This window comes from Rhineura floridana, chromosome 3 (assembly GCF_030035675.1).
Source record: "Rhineura floridana isolate rRhiFlo1 chromosome 3, rRhiFlo1.hap2, whole genome shotgun sequence".
NCBI lineage: Eukaryota > Metazoa > Chordata > Lepidosauria > Squamata > Rhineuridae > Rhineura > Rhineura floridana.
Window position 1 is genome coordinate 153776249 of NC_084482.1, and position 17753 is coordinate 153794001.

The window sequence follows — 17753 nt, forward strand, 5'->3', positions numbered from 1 at the left end:
GTTCTATCAGGGTAATAGGGGTCTCCTCTCAGCACCCTTCACAATCTACACTTCCCAGGATTCTTTGGGGGAAGCCATGGCTGTCTAAAGTGAAATAAAGGTCTGGCATGGGTGTTGCCCCCTGATTAGCCAAGCCAAGCAGCTGTGTGTCTGGCTTGTACAACACTGACAGTTGTCTCTTACTGAGCATGCCTGCGCTTATCATTGACTTCAGTGTTAAATTTCTTAAATTTTCTTTAAATTAATTAAACATCAGCCATGCATATTTTTAACTTTTAAACTGCAGAATATGGGGCAAGGTCAGTAATAAGATTACAGGTACTCCGTGAACATGGCCGATTTTTAATTAATTTCAACAAATTATGAGACCACTGACAGAAAAAAGTCCAACAGGGGTCTGGATTTTTTTTCTCTTGTTTTACACTTTGAACTCTCGATTATCTCTGAATGTTTTGTGTATCACCATTAAAACTTAGAGGTTTGTTAAGCAAGCATTTCTGAGTTCAGGACTATAAGTTTGGTAAGGTTTTGAAATGAGGTTATGGGAAGCAAGAGAATGGTAGAATGCAAAAAATCCACGCTGGCTATACAGCAGGGCCCCATTTTACGGTGTTCCACTTTACGGTGTTCCGTTGATGCGGCGCATTTCAATCAGGCTAAATTCCCCGTTTTAAAGCCGATTTTGCCATTTTGCAGCATTTTCGCGCTACACGACCCATTAAAGTCAATGGGTTCCGCTTTACGGCGGGGGCCTGGTCCCTAACCCGCCGTATAAGCGGGGCCCTACTGTAGTATACAGCCACTGTCGTGGTTGTATAAGAAGTCAGTGCTGGCTACAGAGGCTAAAAACAAGTGGGAGCTGAGATGAGCCTCTAGATGCTGTTCTGAGTACACACGCTTGGGTATAAGCAAAGGAGATGCAGTCCTCAAAGACATTCTACACCCTGCAGCACCATCAGCTCTGCAAAGGGATTTAATATGGCTGAAACTGCTTGATAGCATGGCTTATATGTGGCTTGTAAGAGAGTCTGTTTGAAAGTACTCTGCAAACATTGACCTTGCCTTCCAGAGATGCAGTGAAATTGTGGATGTCATTCTTTTAAGGATATTGTGGCATAAAAAGCAGGATCTCTGTTGTCTTGGGTGCTCCTTTCAAACATTCAAACAGTACATTTTCAATAGCAGATCTAAGCTGCAATGCAGTCCTTTATCCTGGAAATTGATGTTTGGGAAGATCCTGGGGTGAGGAATGATTAGATGTTAAAACACTTCCGTGCTTACAAGGATAAGGTTTTAACTAAACATTAGATGTGAGTAGCTCTCAGTGGACATTTTTTGAAAAGAGAAAAGCCACTTCAGGAGGGGGTGATTTGGAACAGAGAGCTGAGTGAGACTAGGGACATTGCTAGGTAGTGCAAAGACTCTGGGCACAGGCCTGGGACATATTTGCATATGCTAATCTATATGTGTAGATGCAAATTTAGGCCAACTGTAAGAGAGGAAAAAACAAACTCTGGCTCATGCTGTCAGGACTTACTCAGAGCTATAGGGTGTCAACAGGATAATTTGGGCCCAGCACATGGGTGGATTGGGTCCTCTACTCCACCTATCTGTTGGTAAGAACTACTGTTTATCTACATATTGAAGCTAAAACAAGACTCTCTCTGTCTCTCATAGACATATACTTCCCCATTACCACTACAGCCAGCTATGTTACGCACTTACGTTGTCCTCTGTCACCAGTCAATACCATCTGCACATGATGTCCATCAATTAGATCCACACCATCTGTATCACAACTGGAAAGCACAAATCACACACTCCTCAGCTTCTTTTCCTCTTCCAGTGTTGCACAATGTGTGTACAAGCATATAATAGAGGGCTATTGGAGTAATTTTTCAGCCTTCACTCACTGGGAGCAGAACCATAGCATTGTCACACAGGTTTTCTATAGCAGTGTTTTTTAGAGCCTTGGTAATCCCCCCTCTCTTTAACCAATTGTCTAGACTTTGGAGGGCTGCTCAGATGTGTATGGATTCATCTCCAGTTAGTGGTAAGGCCTACCACAAAGTGAACTGTGTGAGGAGATACTTAATGTCTTCTGGTATGTAGGGAGGAATAAAGTTGTTCTTTATTGATGTTGCTGCTCTGGTGTTCTCCCTTTTGTCTGTGTAGGGGTACTTTGGTGGTGAACACAGATACTCTCAGGGAAAGGTATATCTCCTTTGTTCATGGCTGGAAATGTGAAAATCAACAGCTCTGGATACTGAGGCCTGCACTGTTAATTTTGTTTGCTGCATAAACTGTCTCTTCAAACTAGGGACGGAGTTTGTTGCCTAGTTCCAATCTGCTTGTATTCCAGTAGCCCGTCGTTTGATCCCAATCCACACTTTTTTTGTTTCTGCTTGCTTTTGCACTTGCCAATTAGATTCGTTGGGCGTTTTTTTGTTGGCAAAAAATGTGTAATTTTTAATGTAAATACTTATGTAAATGATCACAGTGTTCAACTTGGGTTTTTATCCTACTTACATATCAGTGAGGCAGATAATCACCTTTGAGTCTGTCTCTTGCCTCAGGTTAATGGATGTTAATGGGGATCGTTATCACACCAACACAGTGTGTTGGCTTAGTGCATTGACTTAGAGGAAATACAAGTACGAAGATAATTGCGTAAAATCTGGAAAAAAATTCGAGGGGAAAAATCCATGCCGATTGCAAGAAATCAGTGCGGGTCTGAAAAGACAGCGGACTGTCAGATTCAGTCGAAATCCAGTACTAAGTCCAATTTAGTGAATATTCTCCCCCATCCCTAGTTCAAACCAAGTATGAAAAACCATTAAATGATGGAATGCTGAAGTTTTTTTCTTATAATATTAAGTGATGCTTGTCAGAAAGTTGAAAGGGAGATTCCCCGTCCTGCCCCGCCCCTTCCCACCCCACCCGTGACTGGACATTTTCTTCAGTTATCTACTGATCTGATTGCTTGCATGCCCTGCATCACACTGGATTGTTGCTGAATGCTTTTCTTGAGCAATGGGCTATGTAAACAGCCTTGTTCCTTAGGACAGCCTCCTTTAACCTGTTGCCCATCATAGCCCAAAACCTCTGGAAAGCATAAAGCTGGGGAAACTGTCTTATAGGCTTTCTCTACAATGTTAAGAACATCAGAAAAAAGCCCTGCTGGCTCAAACCATGGTCCGTTCAGTCAGGCAACCAGACAATCTCTTTAATTTAAATAGATTTTATGAGTCACTTTTCTATCAGCATATCCAAAGCAGCATATATCCATAAAAAGAAACTACATACCAATAAAAATGAAGCAATCAAAATGCTAAAAATATAAATGAATTACTAAAACAAGCTGCAGCAGCGGTCAGTAGAGAAATAAATACCAAGAAACACTAAAATAATAAGTTGCCAGCAAGAAGCCTCCTGAATATCCACAAGCAGGCTATGAAGGCCACAGTGCCCCTTTATAGTTAATCTCCAGCACCTGGTATTAGAGGGTGCACTGCTTCTGAGGATGGACTGTTTAGCTACCATAACATAGCAGATTTGATAATGATGGATTTTTAAGGCAGCATCTTTTGATTAGAGTCACAAATTGGTCCAGTTTGGGGATTTAGATGTAAAAATTGACCTGGTCTGGGGAGCAGATGGGAAGCGAACCTTTGCCACTGGCTAGAAGAACAATAGGCCAATGGCACATTGCACCCTCTGCCCCCCCCCAAACACTGTAAAAAAGGAAAAACTAGTTCTTGAAAGTTCTAATGTGTTTCAGAATGGAAGCTCCTTCTTCAGGAGCAAGCGTGAGGGAATGAAAAACATAAAAGTCAATTATGGACATTTATTTTTATTTATTTCATTTATATCCCATCCTTCCTTCCAAAGGAGCCCAGGGCGGCAAACAAAATACTATTCACATTGTTTAAAATCTCTGAGACATTTACTTAATCAACCAGCAAATGTTGAATTCCCCCCTCCCCCCCCCGAGAATATCATGGCAAGATGGTGTGGCATGGGAGGGAACCCACCTGTCCCCATCCATTGTCCAGAGAAAAGGAGCATATGGAAGGAGTTTGCTTTTCCTCTCCCTGCCAAGAAGAATACTGGGCTGCAACAGAACTGAAAGTGAAGAATGGAAGGGGGGCATTCTCTGGCCTCGTCTGTGTGAATTTTGGTGGCTAGGTTGGTTGGCTGGTTGGTATGTATCATTCACTTATTGCTTGTAAGTCATCTTGAGAATCATTTGGCTGAAAAGTGGGGTATACGTTTTGAAATCAACCAAGCAACAACAATGCTTGTAGGCATTTTTATTTCAAGGGCCAAAATATGATTGCAAATGAGTGGATGTGAGCAACTGCTATAGAAAAAAACGGGTGTGTAGTTATTGCTGCTGTCCTTGATTTTACTGAGCAGCAGGTAACTCCACAGGTTATACAACGAGCACAAGTATGAAATTATATGTTGTGTAAGTATTTTGAGGTGTTTTCTTTCTTTCTTCGAGCCAGCCTGGCATGTGTATGGACAGAACAGCACTGAAACAAGCAAGCTTTACTCTGTCTTCTATATAATAAGGGACCGTCTGCCATTATGAACTTGGCGTCCTGTAGTTGAGTTGGCTCCCTCCCTCCAAAAGGATTAGGAACATTCTTACTGTAGCTCAATCTCATTTAGACACAAGCTCCTGAGGGTAGATCATGAAAAGCAGCTGAAAGCTGAAACTGTTATTGCTTTAAACTCAACCCTCATTTCTGTAATAGATGTCTCCCCCCCATCTCCTGCTTCTTACAAGAGCAAGTGTATCAAGGATCGGTCCACAAATAATTATGTGCTATATAGTAGGAAGGAGTTCCTTGTTATTCAACACATGGCCTCACTGAGTCTGGGGTTCTGCAGCCACCTTGTCTGACGAGTGATTGAGTCATAAAAATGAATTTGACCAGTCCTACATAAGTGAGAATTTTCTTCAAGCCACATTCCCCCAAAGTGATGAGGAAAAGGGTTTTGTAATCTATAGTAACCGGTTAAGAGTCGTTAAAGCCCTTGGTGGTCTGGGGCTAAGTTATTTTAGGGCCAACCTTTTTGTACCGGGGGGCACCTTTCAAATTTTGAGAGTGCTGGGGGACCAGACACAAACTGGCTGCCATAGGTGCATGGCATCAGACAAAATTTAGAGAATGGTCATAGTGAAGTTTTTCCCATACTTGTATTTCCATACAGAAAAGGCTTGATCTGCTGAATTTCTGCCTGCCATATAGCTGTTAAAGGAACAAGAACCCTCTTTTCCCCCAATGCCTAAATCAGAGTCTAAACCTTTCTGCAAAGTTTTCACATTTGCCTTTTGAGGGGAGGTGGATTCTTTAAAATTCATCCACACTTACTTACTGTGTAGTTGTGTTTGCAGAAAATAACTTCTAGGCACTATCTGATCTCAGGCGAACCCAGCACAGGAAAGATATATCCTGGTTGCTAAGGAACAAGGAAGGGCAAACTATGGAGATTTCAAGGACTAGGAAAAAAAGACAGAAGCAGGAAACATGCACTAAAAAAGAGAGGGAAACAGCAGCTCTTTAGGACCCCAGGAATTCCTATTGGCTGGTGTCCAAACACCCCATTTATCAATCACAGCTCTGACTCATTGGTGTTGGCTGGTGTCCAAACACCCCATTTATCAATCACAGCTCTGACTCATTGGCTAATAACACTGACAGGCAGGAGGAGCCAGACATGCTCATTTCACAGAAATCCCTCAGGATACCTGCACATTTTTTTCATCACTTTCTTTCTAGGAGGGCTAGACTTTTTTTTTAAATGAAAGCTCAGAGTCAGTACTACCTGCTGGGGCACTACTGAAAGCCTTCATAGGTGACATGGCATCCGTGGGCTATGTGTTGGTGATCCCTGGCTTAAGGTGCGCTGCCTCCCATATATACCTCTACCTGTGAATTAAGTTAACTGGAGTCAGGCTGCTTCAGGAGCTACCATCATTTACAATGAGGTTATTCTCTCCCATAAATGGAGCATTTGCTACTGTTAAGAACATAAGAACATAAGAAGAGCCTGCTGGATCAGGCCAGTGGCCCATCTAGTCCAGCATCCTGTTCTCACAGTGGCCAACCAGGTGCCTGGGGGAAGCCCGCAAGCAAGACCCGAGTGCAAGAACACTCTCCCCTCCTGAGGCTTCCGGCAACTGGTTTTCAGAAGCATGCTGCCTCTGACTAGGGTGGCAGAGCACAGCCATCACGGCTAGTAGCCATTGATAGCCCTGTCCTCCATGAATTTGTCTAATCTTCTTTTAAAGCCATCCAAGCTGGTGGCCATTACTGCATCTTGTGGGAGCAAATTCCATAGTTTAACTATGCGCTGAGTAAAGAAGTACTTCCTTTTGTCTGTCCTGAATCTTCCAACATTCAGCTTCTTTGAATGTCCACGAGTTCTAGTATTATGAGAGAGGGAGAAGAACTTTTCTCTATCCACTTTCTCAATGCCATGCATAATTTTATACACTTCTATCATGTCTCCTCTGACCCGCCTTTTCTCTAAACTAAAAAGCCCCAAATGCTGCAACCTTTCCTCGTAAGGGAGTCGCTCCATCCCCTTGATCATTCTGGTTGCCCTCTTCTGAACCTTTTCCAACTCTATAATATCCTTTTTGAGATGAGGCGACCAGAACTGTACACAGTATTCCAAATGCGGCCGCACCATAGATTTATACAACGGCATTATGATATCGGCTGTTTTATTTTCAATACCTTTCCTAATTATCGCTAGCATGGAATTTGCCTTTTTCACAGCTGCCGCACACTGGGTCGACATTTTCATCGTGCTGTCCACTACAACCCCGAGGTCTCTCTCCTGGTCGGTCACCGCCAGTTCAGACCCCATGAGTGTATATGTGAAATTCAGATTTTTTGCTCCAATATGCATAATTTTACACATAATTTTACTGTTGTGGCACCTCAAGCCTCACTTTATTAATTTTTTTAAGCAATTAATAAAAGCCCAAATGAAGTGGGCTGTAGTCCATGAAAGCTTATGCCATAATATAGTTCATTAGTCTCTAAGGTGCCACAAGAGTATTTGTGGCTTTGCTGCAGCAGACTAAACTAATGTGGCTACCCCTCTGGAAACTCTTCTATCCAGGGCTGGCGCCAGAATTCAGAGGGCCCTTAGCATAGTGCTGCCAGTGTCCCCTCCAACTCAGCTCGCCGACACCAAGTCCCCTACCATGTCAGCAGCATCACCACTCCTTCCCTCTCCACCAGAGTCCAGGCAGCATATTAGCTTGACTTCCATTCAGAAGTGGCACTGCCACCCAGCTGTTCCGGGTCTTGGCAGAAAGGGTGGTCAGTGGTGGCACAGCCAGGTCAGGCTGGTATGGGACCCTTTGAACCCCTGGGGCCTTCAGCCAGTGTCCATCCTGGCTAACTACTGGCACCAGGCCTGGTTCTACCAGGCATTCTCAGTTCCAGGAGTTTATTCTTTGTTAAACAGAATGGATTTTTACCATCCATATACTTTGCTGTTTGTTGTTAGTATTGGCAATATGTAGAATAATGATTTCCCACCTATTAACTTTAAGTGACACATTGTTATCATGTCAATTATTTTATCAAAAGCTGCCCACAGAGGAGGCCGCCCACAATATTTCTGCATGATTTGCAAGTTCTGGCCTTGCCTTCCAGTGAGGCAAGCCATGTTCAGATCAGCAACTCATGCAGAAATGTAGTGCATGAGCATCTTTAAAGGTGAGTAATCCTTATTCTTGTACCCTATAAAAAGCTGGCTTTTTGTTTGTTTGCTATATAAGACTGAAGTGTGTGTCCAATTTTAATTCAAGGGAAAATAGTGTGCCCCAGGTAGTTAGATGTGATGCACTAGAGAGAGCATAAATATCTCTTGCCCAGTTAGCCAGCTCTGTTTTTCCTTCCTTTGGAACTTACTTTCTTGTCCTTTTTCCGACCAGGACATTTGTTGTATAGCAAGAGCCCCTTTTTGTGACTGTCTGAGATGGCAGATGCTGGGCAATGCTGACTGAAGTGAGCTTGCTGAGAGACTCCAGCCTCATTGGACCCCACTTCCATCTAAACCAGCAGAGCAGAGAAATTGCCTGTTACCTTGGGTCGATTTTTCATGCACTCTTAAATTGCTTTGTATTGACACACTGTCAGAAATGGATTGTCACATTAACCCGCTGAGCCAGGCCTGGGTTCTTGAGCATGTGCAATTGGACTGATGTTCTTCCAAACTTAAGCCAGAAGGATGTTGGCTTTTGCTATTCCTATTCTTGCTATTCTTTTGCTCCAAAGCATCATTATTTATTTGCAGTATTTTTTATACCACTTTTAAAGAAGAGGTAGGCACACAGTGGTAGGCACATGCTTTGCCTGCAGAAGGCCCCAGGTTTAGTCCTTGGCATCTCCAGGTAAAAGGAACAGTAGCAGGTGATCGAAAATACTACCTCTGCCTGAGAGCCTGCAGATTTGCTGCCAGTCAGTGTAGACAATACTGGGCTAGATAGATAAAGAGTTTGTTCTGATATAAGGCAGCTTCCTACATTTTCAGCCATAATGATTTTCAGTTTCATTCACGATAATAATAAAACTGCTACTAAAAACATAGTGGGAATTAGAATGGGTAGGAAACCATTTTTGAGGCCAAGGATCACATTCCCTTCTGGGCAACCTTCTGGGGGCCACATGTGAATGCTGGGGCAGGGCCAGAAGCAAAAGTGGGCGGAGGAATTAATATGAATAATGAAATAGTTCTGTAGTCCCTTCAGGAAGGGGATTCCAGAGCTTTGAGGCCATCACACAAAAGGCCTGTTCATTTACAATAATCTAAACTCCCTGAACTGATTAAATATGGAACCTGGGAGTTAGGAACAGATTTTAATATCTGAGATGGGGGGGCCTCATTCAGAAGGAGGTTCCTTTTGAGATATTCAGGAATCTTTGTATGTTGATTGCTCATAGAGGAGACTAGCATGTTCTTGCTTTTAATGCATGCAGCCCATTTTACTAGCTATTTAGAATGCAATAAGGACTGATAGGGCTGGGTAACAGAAGGGTGAATGTTGTGGAACTTAGAGATGAGCCTTTTTATGAAGCCTGCTTCATAGGAAGGGTGAATGATGTAGAACTTAGAGATGAGTCTCTTTTTGAGGCCTCCTTTACAGGACTGAAAAAAGCAACGGAAGGACTCCGAAAAGGCACCCATGTTATGGCAGCTCCATGCAGAGGGCTTTTCATGTGCAGTTGTTTGCCACCCCATGCAGTATTCTCCATGCCTCCAGACGCCATTGACAGGACTGTTACACGGCAACAGGACTGTTACATGGCAACATGTCTTGTGGCAGGAGCCAATCCATGTCACGAGCTTCCATAGAATCATACAGTTGAAAGGAACCTTGAAAAGCAATTGATCAATGCCAGATCTACAATGCAGGATGAATCCACAGCATCCCTGACAGGTGGCCATTCAGGCTCTGCTTAAACACCTCCAGAGCACACCATCTAGTGAGGCACTCTGTTCCACTGTTGAGCAGCTCTTACTGTTAGATTTGCCTCCCAATGTTCAGCCAAAAGCTGTTCCCCTTCAATTTCCACCTATTGGTTCTAGCTCTTCCCTCTTGAGCAACAGAGAATGTCTGCTCCATCTTTTGTGTGACAGTTCTTCAGATATTTGAATGTTGGGATCATGCCCCCTCCTTAATGTTTTGCAGGGTAAACATACCTAGCTTTCACATTCCTCATAGGACACTTTCCAGGCCCCTTACCATCTTGATTGCCCTCCTCTCTGGACACAATTCTAGATGTAGCCTGAGCATGTCAAGTTGTAATTCTGACGCAGATCCTGGAGCTCATTAAGCTCTATTTCAAGGTATCATATGGTGCTGTGGACAAACTGAGAACAAGAAACAAGTTGCTTGAAACTTTGCATTTTTGTTGTTGGATTAGCCACTGAACCCCAGCTCAGGACCTTGTGGTTACCCTGTGGGTGAGCAACGTTATTTATTAATTTGGGTAAAGAACTTAGATGCCTCGCCTCCTTTCCAAGCAAAGCTCTCCGAAGGCACCATGCAAAAAAGTCACTAGATGACTGTAACATCTAGCAATAGCTTCTGTATATGCAGCAACCACCTAGACACAGATATAACATCAAGGGTAAATGTTTTAGTGTGGCTTTTTCAGTGGAATTTGTTCATGCATCCAGCTGCCACTCATCAGAGGGGGATCCAGACAACACACACCACACAACAGAATGTGTGATGGGAGCCATGTGCGCCAGCCTTACCCCAACACTCCCCACAGCCATGCCCTCTGTGTGTTTGGCTGTGCACAGGGCTCATTCACACTCTGGCTGAATGTGCAGACAGTAGAGTGTGTGGAAGTGGGCACACTATATGAATCTCCTCACAATGTGGAGCTGTGATCCTGAGTGGACTGGATTGATGCTTGTTTCTATGTGCCCCTCTCCATTTTACTCCCCATTATTTCCTGCTTTCTTCATATAAATCTTGTAGATTGTGCTGGTAGCAGTGCAGGTGCTGTGTTTCTTAACTTTTTCTTATCCCCTAGACATGTGTTCATTTCAGGAAGTAAAAGAAGAGGTTTGTGTTTAAAAAGGAGGAAATGCTTACTAACAACACGAGTGAAGGCAGATTTCAGGATTGCTGCCAAAGAAGTGATTTTACAATTTTAAATGTCATACCACCTGAAGATTACAATGAGTGTGAGATGGGACTGATACTTGACTATTTATTTATTATTTGATTTATATCCCACCCTTCCTCCCAGCTGCAAGCCAATACACACTTACCTGGGAGTGAGTCCCATTGAAATCAATGGAGCTTACTTTTGAGTAGAAATGTATTGGATTACAGCCTAAGATCTGTACACCAGGGAGATGTTGATCCCTGTGATTCTGCATGGGTAGAGTGTCATGGTAGAATTTTGGCATGTGGCGCAGAATATAAGAGAGGTACAGATTTGTGAGAATATAGTATTTCCATTTTTTTAAAAAAAAAGCAAAGTTTCTCGTCCTCATGCTTTGAGGGATATGCATGAAGAAATGCAAGCAATCTGCAGAAGGATTCAATATTTACAGAATGGAGGTATAAGCCTTGCATTATTCCTTGCTTGTGACTTCTGGGCTTGTCTTCCCACCAGATACCTGTACAACTTCTGACAACCATCTCTTCCTGCTACTGTCAAACTAATCCTTCTCCCACTCCCACCTGATTCAAAATATGCAAACTGAGTTGTTTTAGCAAAGTAAGCTCTATTTGTGGGAAGGAATAAGCTGAAGCTGAACCCTGACAAAACCAAGGTACTGTGTGTGGGAGACAAGGGAAGGTTGGGGGATGTTGACCTGGTGCTCAATGGGGTACAATTGCCCCTGAAAGACCAGATCCGCAGCCTGGGGGTCATTCTTGACTCCCAGCTGTCCATGGAGGCTCAGATCTCGGCTGTGAGCCGGGCGGTGCTGTATCAACTCCATCTGATACAGAGGCTGCGCCCCTACCTTCCCAATCATCTGCTCCCATCTGTGGTACATGCCCTGGTCTCCTCTCACCTGGACTACTGTAATGCGCTCTACGTGGGGTTGCCCTTGAAAATGGTCCGGAAGCAGCAACTGGTACAGAATGTGGTGGCTCGCCTGATTAAAGGCAGCTGCCGGCGAGATCACATCACTCCAGTGCTGAAGGAGTTGCACTGGTTACCGGTTGTTTTCCAGGCTCAATTCAAGGTGTTGGTTGTGACCTTTAAAACCCTATACGGTTTCGGCCCAGTCTATCTGAAGGAGCACCTCCAGCATCGTCAGGGATGCCGGTCAACAAGATCAGCCTCAAAAGGCCTTCTCTCTATCCCACCAGTTAAAACAGCTAGACTGGTGAGAACTAGGGAGAGGGCTTTTTCAATTGTGGCCCCCACTTTGTGGAATTCCCTCCCAAATGATCTCCGCCATGCTCCCTATATGATGAGCTTCCGCCAGGCCTTGAAGACCTGGCTCTTCAGGCAGGCTTTTGGGGTGGGTTAGATTTTATTATTATTGTTGAGATTTTTAATGTTTTAATGTATTTGTATGTTTTTATTTTGTACGTCTCCTAGAGTGGCTGGACAGCTAGCCAGATGGGCGATTAATAAATTTAATAAATAAATAAATACATTAGGTTACTAAAGACTCTGCATTAGAAGTTTGATTTATTCAAACTGGCCTCTAAGAGGTCTTCTGTATCTTTAAAAGTTGTGCAGGGGGAAGGGAGAATTCCACCTTGTGGTTTTTCCCATTAGAGGGTTGCAAGAACACCTGCACTCGGCTGACTTTCTCTTCTCCTAAAGATACAGGATCAGGCCCTGAGCCTGGCAACCCTAATCAGTAGCCTAAAGCAGCTTTTACTTTATTAAAAAATAAACACACACACACAGAGGGTAGTAGAATATATATATTTTTATGTATAAGGTAGCAGTAGTGGTCCTTCTGCTGGTAAGAGAGGCGGGGAGGGAGGCAGAGGTCACTACTCAGACCTTCGTTAGTCAAACCAAGTGCAAATCCCTCTCTCTGTCTCTCTCTCTTAGCTAGCCAAGTCGTTTCTTTCACTCAACCACCTCTTAGACCCTACCCTGCCACCCAGGGCCGGCTCCAGGAATGCCAGGGTCCTTGGTCATCAGTCTGCCCCGGGCCCCTCCGCTCCCCTTCCGTGATCCATGGCACGAGCTGCGCTGCGGATCGCAAGACAAGAGCTTCCGATCCACCCGCCGCCGCCCACCACCATCCCCCCTGGCACCATGCCCCCCGCTTCACCTACCTTTCTCTGCTGTTCTGCGCACGCAGGGTTCCCATCATTCAAGATGGTGGCCGAGGTTTCCGTAAGGGTGCGGGGCCCTCGGGCCAGTGCCCAACCTGGCCGCCCTTTGGAACTGGCCCTGAATCCAATACATACTTACCTGGGTGTAAGTTCCACTGAATCCAATGGAGCGTACTGAGTAGACACGTACTGGATTGCAGCCTTCATGCTTGTGTCATAGGCATCAGACTTTGCTTCCCTCAACCAAAATGATGCATCTTTATAAAGGAAGGGACATGTTTTTGTCTCTACCACCTACCCCCCTCAATACACCTCCAGGCTTCAAACAATCTGCCATGATTGTGTGTTTAGATGCATGCATAAATCCCAATGGTATTCAAGTCTGCTTACTCCCAGGTTGGTGTGTACAAGGGGTCCTTTCACCATGAACCCTTCTCTGCCCCTTCCTCACAAGAAAGCCTAGGCTATAATCCTTTACTCACTTACCTAAACTCAGAGACTTGCTTCTCTGAGTAAACAGATAAACCATGGGATTTTTCAACATCCACCCACACTTACTGTGTAGTAGAATCTGCAGAAAATAACTTCTGAAGTGTACCTGATCTCAAATGAAGATTACAAGTAGACAGAAGCCACTAGATATGTGCAGGGGCACCTCTTTAGGACCACAGGGATTCCTGGTGTCCAAACAACTCACTTACCAATTGCAGCCTGAAAGCTTATTTTTATCGAATAAAATACAATTTTATTGTATTGCCACCCTGGGGTTCTTCAGAAGGAAGTGCAGGATATAAATTGAATAAATAAAATAATCTTAGAAGAAGACGTGGGTATGAAGGGCTGTGGTGCAACTATTATGAAGGGACCCTGCACTTCTAAATTTGCCACTACACTACTGGCTAACAGTGGGTGATGTTAAGTCAGTCTTCTCTGTGTTAAGTCTCCCCACCCACCCTGCCTCTAATGTGGGGATAATACTTCCCTTCCTTATCAAGCTTCTGTAAGAATTGTTGAGATAATGTGTGTAAAGTACTTTGAATACTTGAAATGCACTATATCAATGTCAGCAAGTACTATAATGTTTTCACTTCAGGAAGCAAAACGAAGATTTGTGTTTTTGACAAGGAGATGCTTATAACAGAGATGATGGTTCAGGCAGAGATTTCAGGAATATCATCTGATAATTGAAGAAGCAGGAAGTTAACTATACTAAGATTGTAATGCCAGCAAATTGGTAGACTCAGCTAGACCAAAGAGGATGTTTTGCCCTGGTATATAGCTTTTTCTTCTGAAATTCCAAATGTTTTACAACAAAGTTTGTTCAATTATCTTGGGGAAAATAACATGATTTCAGGAGGCCACAGCTAAATTCACTTGCTGCATGTGCTTTATATCCTACCTTTCTCAGAGCTTGGAAGTAATTCATTAGAAAAAACGAATTACTTGTAATTTATTACTTTTTTGAGGAACAAGTGGGTAATTTCTTTACATTTTGTTTGGAAGTGAACAAGTAGTAATTTTATTACTTTTGAGGTGTAACTGTAATGTTTCCAGCATTACTTTTAGGCATTACTGGGGGCTGGGGAGCAGGGGAAGTCTGCTCCTCTGATTCGTGGATGAAAATGATGGGCCTCAAGCTAGACTTCTGTGCAGCACTGCTCTTCCCTCGTGCTCTGTGGGTGTTTAGGAGGCACCGAGGGAGGAGGTGGAGAGATGGGGAATGGAGTGGAGAGAAGATTTGTTTTAAAAATGAATGGTGGTGGTGAAGAATGGAATGGAGGGAGAAAAGAGCTGGAGGGCAAGGACATGGATGAAGAAGACAGCAGTGGAATGAAGATGAAGAACTGTGGAGGTGAGAGGACAGTCAGTGTGTGTGTGTGTGTGTGTGTGTGTGTGTGTGCGTGTGTGTGTGTGTGTGTGTGCGTGTGTGTGTGTGCGTGTGTGCGTGTGTGCGTGTGTGCGTGTGTGCGTGTGTGTGTGTGCGTGTGTGCGTGTGTGAGAGAGAGAGAGAGAGAGAGAATATTGCCTTCCTTGGCTACTTTGCTGCATTTGCAGTGTTTTAATGTTTTTGTACCCCAGGGGAAAATGCCCCGCACCCTTACGGAAACCTTGGCCACTGTCTTGATTGATGGGAACCCTGCATGTGCAGTGCGTGCAGAACGGCAGAGAAAGGTAGGTGAAACGGGGGGCAGGGGGATGGTGGTGGGCAGCGGCGGGTGGATTGGAAGCTCTTGTCTTGCGATCCGCGGCGCAGCTCGTGCCACGGATCACGGAAGGGGAGCGGAGGGGCCCAGGGCAGACTGATGCCCAAGGGCCCCGGCATTCCTGGAGCCGGCCCTGATTGGATTGCAGACTAAGTCTCTCTTTGCAGCCATTTTACATCTCCTTATATATCTTTGCAACAAGCATGTGAGGTATGTTGGGCCCAAGGGCATCAAATGAGTTTCATGGCTGAGTGGGGATTTCAACTCCTTTTGCTCAAAAATGAAAAAGAAAAAATAATTTTGTAGTTATTATGAAGTATTAATAAATGAACCACAACAAATGCTTGATTTTTAACTATTTAAATCTTGAAGTTATCCCAGCGTGAGCATCTGAACAGAATCAGTTTCTACCCCTCCATCTGAAATACAGTGCCTGATTGTGCACTGAATGTAGCATTTACCAGCCTAAGATCAGCAAATGAAAGACCTACAGTAACATAATTCCACCTCCCCAACAGAAACATCCAGACTCACACCCAGCTATATGGATCTGCACATACACATCCCCCCCCAATTTATTTTTTTCCTCTTTCCCTCCCTAACTCCTGGCTTTGGGCTGGAACAAAACCACACATTTCCCCTCCCCTTTTTGGCTTAAAAAAGAGAAGAGTTAGCAATACACTTTCTCTGTTCCAAAGAGTAAGGGGGTACCTGCTTTAGAATGGAGCTCACACAGAGATACAGTACACACATACACTTAAATTCAGTCATATGGGATTTCATTTGCATTGTCAAGAGTTTTCTAATGATCCTCCTACAGTTGTTATTGAGATGCACACTTACCTGGTAGTCAGCCCCACTTAACGCAGTGGGACTTACTTCTGAGTAAGCATGCATAGGAATGGTCTGTAAGGCTGCAATCCAAGGCACACTTACTTAGGAGTAAGTTCCCATTGAACAAAATATCTCTCTGTCTCTCTCTCTCTCTCTCTCTCTCTCTCAAACAATCCCCCCCTTCACAAAACTTCTCACTGGGGCAAAGGAAAGGAAGCACTTGCTGGTAGACAACAGCATCTTCAGTATGTAGGGACCCATCCACTGCTCCATACTTCCCTGCACCACCTTTTTAAAAAGCAAGCCCCAGTCTCTCTTGCAAAGTTTGCTGCTGGCTGGCACCTTGAGCTTGCAGTGATCTGAAGAAAGTAAGTACTTGGGCATGGCTGTCCACCCTCCCCTCTATGTAAACTTCTATCTGTCAGGTCCTTGCGGCTCTCTCTTCTTTCCCAAGGCAACTAGGAAACTCTGGCACTTGGGAATTGCACAACTTGATTGGCTATGGAGACAGAGGGACTCTGGGAAGGCACTGTCTGCAAAAAAAGTAGGTGTCCCGTTGCGAAAACACATCTGACATGTTTGCTTAGAAGTCAGTCCCACTGAGCCCAGATGAACTTTGAACCAAGGGCTTTTCCAGTTCCTACAATGTACTGCTACACCTGCTTTCTCAAAACACGATCAGATAAGTAGATACTAGGAAATCTCACCTTTGGATTTACAGTGCTATCTATTAAAGAAAAGAAAATGGATGAAATTGTTGCCCATATGCTCCTTTAACACACTGGTTAATTTTTCCAGAAAGCATATAATTTTAAAATGTTACATGTTGATCCTCGCAGCCTTCTTTATTTAGTCTAACAAGTTACCTCCTCAAAGATTATGGAACTTTCCCTGACATCTAATAGCACACTCCTCACATAAACAAGGAAAATTGTCACAGCAGCAGCTATAATAAAAATAAAAATGAATCTCATTGTAATGGATTCTGGTCTCCTGATAAAGTTTTTTGACAAATGGTATTAATTATTTTCCCTTGCACTTCCTTTGCACTGTATTTGGTATGTGTATTACATTTTTATACCCCATCCTTTCTCCAGATAATTTATAGTGGTATACTTGGGGGTTCCTAGATGATCTTTGACCAAAGTGCTGGCAGCCTCAGACCTGTTTAGCTTCGTAGATGGAACTGTATCAGGGACCTTCACGATGTTTATTCCAATGTCTTTGCTGCATGATATGTGAAGGTAATGGGTACATTGTTTCCATGAATTGAGCAGATTTAATCAGGCACATGAAGTGTGACTGCATGGTATGAGTCCCTAAATATAGGCTCCCACCCCACGCCGGTAACAACTCCCACACTTGCTTCCCTCTGCGTATCTTGAAACTGCTTTGGAGAGAGATGGAGATCTAAAGGAGCAAGTGAGGGAAGGGACACTCCTGTCTTTCTTATATGCCCTAGTGGAGATGAGTTGATCAGGAAAGGAGACTGAAGATGCTTCCAGACTTGCTATTTTTGGGTGGGATTCAATCACATACTGGCAAATCCAAGTTGCACAATTAAAGTGGATTTAGCACTCTTTTGCAAGAAACTTGTTTGGTACAAAATGGTACATTTTGCAATTAGGAAAGAGGGAAATGCACTGGAGTGCATGCGTGATGCAGTGTTGTTTAACCCCCTGCAAGCAAATCAGAATGAATGCACAGTAAATAGCCAACGTTGTCTAACTTTCCCACAAACTTTGTACAAACAAATCTGGATGAATGCTTAATAAACAGTTTGAGATTGAGACACAAAGTTATATAAATTTTCCTTCTACCTTTAGCAGGCCTTGGTCTGCTTCTTCCTTCCAGCCTTCACTGACTCAGATGGACAGGGGTAGAGATATATTGGCATGGCT

At 43.8% G+C, this 17753-nt stretch overlaps 1 long non-coding RNA gene across 1 annotated transcript; it reads right to left on the minus strand.

Annotated features, from left to right (window-relative positions):
* Positions 1-1011: 1011 nt before the first annotated feature.
* Positions 1012-17753, minus strand: LOC133380667 (uncharacterized). Its single transcript, XR_009761503.1, has 3 exons — positions 17673-17753; positions 1726-1799; positions 1012-1237 (listed from the first exon to the last, which is right to left on the minus strand). It is a non-coding gene; the product is annotated as an uncharacterized LOC133380667 (long non-coding RNA).